Source organism: Gossypium hirsutum, chromosome A09 (genome assembly GCF_007990345.1).
Source record: "Gossypium hirsutum isolate 1008001.06 chromosome A09, Gossypium_hirsutum_v2.1, whole genome shotgun sequence".
In the NCBI taxonomy this organism is placed as follows: Eukaryota; Viridiplantae; Streptophyta; class Magnoliopsida; order Malvales; family Malvaceae; genus Gossypium; species Gossypium hirsutum.
Window position 1 is genome coordinate 37,855,568 of NC_053432.1, and position 6,225 is coordinate 37,861,792.

The 6,225-nt window shown below is 35.7% G+C and overlaps 1 non-coding gene across 1 annotated transcript; it reads right to left on the reverse strand.

Annotated features, from left to right (window-relative positions):
• Nucleotides 1–5,399: 5,399 nt before the first annotated feature.
• LOC121206882 (small nucleolar RNA R71) lies at nucleotides 5,400–5,506 on the reverse strand. The gene has a single exon (XR_005902053.1). It is a non-coding gene; the product is annotated as a small nucleolar RNA R71 (small nucleolar RNA).
• Nucleotides 5,507–6,225: the final 719 nt, after the last annotated feature.

Here is a 6,225-nt window from a genome sequence, read left to right on the forward strand (position 1 = left end):
AATCTGAACACACCGAGCATTTGAGAATAGTGCTACAGACTCTGCGAGATAAACAGTTGTATGCAAAGTTTAGTAAATGTGAATTCTGGTTGCGAGAAGTTGGTTTCTTGGGTCATATTGTGTCAGCCTCTGGTATCCGATTTGATCCGAGTAAAATCTCAGCTATTTTGGATTGGAAACCTCCGAGAAATGTTTTAGAAGTTCACAGTTTTCTGGGACTTGCTGGATACTATATAAGATTCGTAAAAGGTTTCTTGATGATTGCGAATCTGTTGACAAAATTTCTCCAGAAAGATGTGAAGTTTGAGTGTCTGAAAAATGTCAAAACAGCTTTGATCAGTTGAAAGCCGTGTTGACTGAAGCTCCGGTATTGGTACAACCTGAATCGGGTAAAGAATTTGTGATTTATAGTGATGCTTCATTAATTGGTTTAGGATGTGTTTTAATGCAAGAAGGGAAAGTTATAGCTTATGCAACGAGACAACTAAAGCTGCATGAAAAGAACTATCCAACTCACGACCTCGGGTTAGCTACTATTGTATTTTCTTTGAAGATTTGGCGTCACTATCTGTTTGGGAAGAAATGTCATGTGTTTTCTGATCAATAAGAGTTTAAAGTATTTGATGACTCAGAAAGATTTGAATTTATGACAGAGAAGATGGTTAGAATTATTGAAAGACTACGAACTTGTGATTGATTATCACCCGGGAAAAGTAAATGTTGTTGCAGATGCTTTGAGTCGAAAATCGTTATTTGCTCTATGTGCGAAGAATGCTCATTTAGTTCTGTCTGATGATGGATCAGTTTTAGCTGAATTGAAAGCAAGATCTTTGTTTTTACAACAGATTATTGAAGCTCAGAAAATTGATAATGAGATTTTAGCTAAACGAGCTCAATGTAATGTAGAGACTGATTCAGAATTCAAAGTTGATAAAGATAATTGTTTAAGATTTCGAGATAGGATTTGCATTCTGATAAATCCTAAGTTAATTCAAATGATTCTGAGTGAAGCTCACAGTAGTCGGTTATCTGTGCATCCAGGCAATACTAAAAGGTACAATGACTTGAAACAACATTATTGGTGGTCCGGAATGAAAAGAGATATCTCTGAATTTGTTTCTAAATGTTTGATATGTCAGCAAGTTAAAGCTGAACATCAAGTGCCATTTGGGTTACTACAACCGATTATGATTCTGGAGTGGAAATGGGATCGAGTGACCATGAACTTTGTGTCGGGCTTACCTCTATCTCCGAGGAAGAAAGATGCCATTTGGGTTGTAATTGATCATTTGAAAAAATCAGCTCATTTTATTCCAGTTCGATCTGATTATTCACTTGATAGATTAGATGAATTATACATTTATGATATATTGAGATTGCATAGTGTGTCATTGTCTATAGTATCAGACCGAGATCCGAGATTCACATTGAGATTTTGGAAGAAATTGCAAGATGCTCTAGGAACTAAATTGCATTTTAGCACTGCTTATCATCCGCAAACAGGTGGTCAATCTGAACGGGTTATTCAGATACTCGAGGATACGTTGAGATGTTGCATTCTTGCATTTAAAGGTATGTGGGAACAATATTTAACTTTGATTGAATTCTCTTATAATAATAGTTTCCAGTCGAGCATCAAAATGGCACCATACGAAGCTTTATACGGTCGTAAATGTCGTACACCTTTTTATTGGACAGAGTGATAAAAAATAAGATTCATGGGGTTGATTTGATAAAGGAAACTAAACAGAAAGTGAAAGTGATCCGAGATAGTCTGAAAGTAGCTTCTGATCGTCAGAATCATATGCAGATTTGAAAAGGAGAGATATTGAGTTCGATATCAGTGAAAAAGTATTTTTGAAAGTGTCTCCGTGGAAGAAAGTGCTTCGATTTGGTAAAAAAGGCAAATTGAGTCTAAGTTTTATCGGGCAGTATGAAATTATCGAGCGTACCGGGCCAGTTGCATATAGATTGTTGTTGCCACTAGAGCTAGAAAAGATTCATAATTTATTTCATGTATCAATGCTTCGACGGTACAGATCTGATCCTTCGCATGTAATTCCTTCATCTGAGATTGAAATTTGGTCTGATATGACCTACGAAGAAGAATCAATTCGAATATTAGCTCAAGAGGTTAAAGAGTTACGTAAGATGAAGATTCCGTTAGTTAAAGTGATGTGGCATCGGCAAGGTATTGAAGAAGCAACGTGGGAGCTTGAAGATGCTATGAAATAGCAATATCCAAATCTGTTTAACGGTAAGATTTTCGGGGACGAAAATTCCTAAGGGGGGAGAATTGTAACAGCTCGATTTTGACCCTAGTCAGAATAGTGGTTTCGGGACCATAAATCCGAGTTAGAAAAATATTTTAATATTAATTTTCGTGTATATGGTAAGTGAATTGACATGTGTGAGAGTATAGTGTGGAAATTTAACTGTTTGTGTGCTTAATTTGGAAAAAAAGAACAAATCGCGTAAAATGTAAAAGCTGAGTGCTAAATGTTAAAGTGCCTATTTGAGTTGACTTTCTAAAGTAAGGGTCCTTATGTTGTTTTTTGTCCATTGGGAATGTTAATGGACTAAAACAACCATTCATTAAAAGGTTTTATAATTGTTTATAAAAGGGCAAAATGGGAAAATGTTTATTAAGTAATTAAAATAAAATAAAAGCATGAAATTAGCCATTTGTTCATGCTATTCCACCGAAAATACAAAGAAAAAGAAAAGAGAAAGCTCACTTAGGGTTCGACACTTTGAATTGGTGAATTAGGTATGTGTTTTGCTCGATTTTTGATAATTTCTATGTTTTTGTAATCGTTGCTTCGTATACTATCGAACCCATGCTTCAATTTACAGTTTTGGTGATGATTTTGAAATTTTCCATTGATGAAAATGTGAGCTTTGTGATGTTAGTTGAAAAATTATGGAAGCTTGATGTTGGGTTTAAATGTTTTGTTTTTGGACTTTTGATGAAATTGAGTAATTTGGGCTAAATTGTGAAAATATTATTTTGAGGGACTAAAATGTGAAATAAATGAAATGTGTGGACTAGTATGAGTACAAGGAGAATTCGGCTAAGCTTGTGTATATGCAAATTATGTGTATTTTTTGATTTTTTGAAATAGGGACTAAAGTGTCGAATGTGAAAATGTGAGGGCTAGTTTGGAAAAAGTCCTAATTGTGTACATATGGATTGTTTTGAATTATTTGGTGAATAAAAGGGGTTAATTTTGAATACATTTAGATCAAGAAAAGAGGAATTCAGACTTAGACCGAGGGAAATCGAATATTGTAGAATAAACAGTCCGAGTCAGTAAATTCCGAGTACGAGGTAAGTTCGTACTTAAAATGTGATGTTAAGTAAGTTTTGATGCCTTTATTCTACATGGGTTGTATATAATTGAATTGGATAATATGGTGATGAATCAGAAGCTTTGGCACTAAGTGTGTGATTTAAACTAGCTTTGGCACTAAGTGTGCAATTTAACTAGCTTTGGCTACTTGAGGCACTAAGTGTGCGATACCGACTTAGTCTCGATTATTTGAGATGGCACTAAGTGTGCAGAAATATTTAGCTTCGGCTAACCTTATAGCACTAAGTGTGCTGATTTGTAAAGCACGAATAACTTATGGAAAGTCTTATAACATTCAACATGAGGTAAGTACAAAAGTGGATAAGTACGGGAAGCTTCAGGTATGTATAATGCCTAAGTGGTAGATGATGTTATGTATATGAATCTCATTGAGTTGATATAGTTATATGGATTGAAATTGTGCAAATACTCATAGGTTATCCTTTTATGTTCATATACTATGAATGTTTTGAGTACGACCTTACTAAGGTTTTGAAAGCTTACTCTGTGTGATTACTGTCTGTTTTACAGTTATCGTAGCTACTGAAGGCTCAGGGATAGTCGAGGATCGTCACCATACTATCGATCTCATTTTGGTACTTTTAAAAATGTAAATATTTGAAGTATGGCATGTATAGGCTAGTAGTTGTGAAGTATGTTTTGTGATGTATATAGTTAGCCATGAGATTTGGCTAATTTGTGTTTGAACTCATATTTGATAATGGCTTTTGATATGTGATTTTAATTTGCAATTATGGCATGTCTCAATTAGATAAAGGAGAAGGTAAGTTTGGGAAGTTCATGGTATGAGAATGGATGATGTTTTTTTTGTTGATATAATCTTACATTATGTTTTAGTATAAAAAGGTAAGGTTTATAAGTATGTAAATGATTGATAATATTATGGCATGAATGATGTATGTTTTAGCTTAAAGAATGGTTGATTGGGTTGTACATATATGCTTGATTCCTTGTTTGTAGGGTGACCCACAATGGGGTGGCAAGTTGGCTTAAACCAAGCCTACATTGTGCCATACGGTCAAAAGCGACGGGCATGCTTTGTGGCCGTGTTTGTTTGGTAGTAACCTCTTAAAAATCACACGGCTTTGACACACGGGCGTGTCATATGGCCGTGGGCATAAGCCAGTAGCTAGCTTACTATCACACGGCCGTGCCTATTGGCCGTGGGTGAAAGTCAGTATGGTCACCCTATTTTGGTACAGCTGGTTCACATGGGTGTGTCTGATACCCGTGTAAGGCACACGGCCTGGTCACACGGGTGTGTGACCTTGACATAATAGAAAAATTTCCTAAGTGTTGAAATTATGAACATGTTCAGTTTAGTCCTGACCTCTTCCTAATGCATGTTTAAGGTCTCATTGACCTAAGAAAGGGACTTATGTTGATGTTTTACTATGATACTATGATGTTTATGAAATGAATGCGAAGTGTTTAGATATGTTTGGTAATGCCGCTTAACCCTATTCTGGCGATGGATACGGGTTAGGGGTGTTACATTTTGACCCAGAGATTGAAAAACTTTAGGAAGAAGGCGGAAAGAACTACAAAAAAAATGGCGAGGAACGAGAATGATCCTGGTCATAATGTTAATCTGGATGGTCGAGATATTAATATTCCTATTCCTAGGGTGATACTTGGTCTGAATGATAATCTAAATTGTTAGGACGCTAATCCTCATGTTCTTGGGGTGATAGATGACCAAGGCAGACCAATCCGAGACCATGTTGTGCTAATTTTGGATGACCTGAATCTAGGGATAATCAGACCACAAATATAAGCTAAACAGTTTTAGCTGAAACCAGTAATATTTTAGATGTTACAAAAAGTAGGACAGTTTAGTGGATTACCAATAAAGATTTAAGACTTTTTCTAAAGGTTTGTGACTCATTTAGACAATAGGGTGTCCCTGAAGACGCTTTGCGGCTTAAACTATTTGCATATTCTTTATGAGATCGTGCAAGTGGCATTATGGAATGATCTTTACCAGTGATTTTTGCTACATTTAATCCCCCAAATATGAATGCTAAGCTTAGAAATGACATTACATGTTTTCAGCAATCAGAGGATGAAACACTATATAAAATTTGGGATCGATTTAAAGACTTAATTCAAAAATGTTTGATGCATGGATTTCAACACTAGACTCAGATGGAGATATTCTATAATTGGCTAAATACACACACGACGATGGTAGTTGATGTTTCTGCCAATGATACTTTGTTGAATAAATCTTGTAATGAAGCATATGAAATTCTGGAGAAGATTGCCAACAATGATTATCAATAACCTACCACAAGAGTTGGGACGGGAAAGAGAGCTATTGGTACCATAGAGCTAGATGCAATCACTTCGTTAACAGCCCAGTATCTTCTTTAGCTAATATGATCAAAACAATAAAGAAGCCCCCTACAGCTTAAGAGATGAAATCAATTAAGCTTTCATGTGATTATTATGGTGAAAACCATGTGTTTGATGGATGCCCATCAAACCTAGCATTTGTGTGTGACATGGGTAATTTCAACTGGAATAATAGCCCTTCTTCCAACACGTATAATCTAGGGTGGAAACAACATCTGAAATTTAGTTGTAATGATCAAGGTATAGGGAATTTTAACAATGCTACAAGACAGAATGCCAATAATGCACCACCTGGTTATAATCATCCTATACCGAGGCAAAATGTCCAGTAGGGTTAGGCATCAGTTTCATCATCATCATCATCATTTATTGAAGCCTTGTTGAAGGAATATATGGTCAAGAATGATTCCGTAATTCATAGTCAGCCTGCATCTCTCCAAGCTCTTAAGAATCAAGTAGGGAAAATAGTGAATGCTTTGAATTCAAGACCATA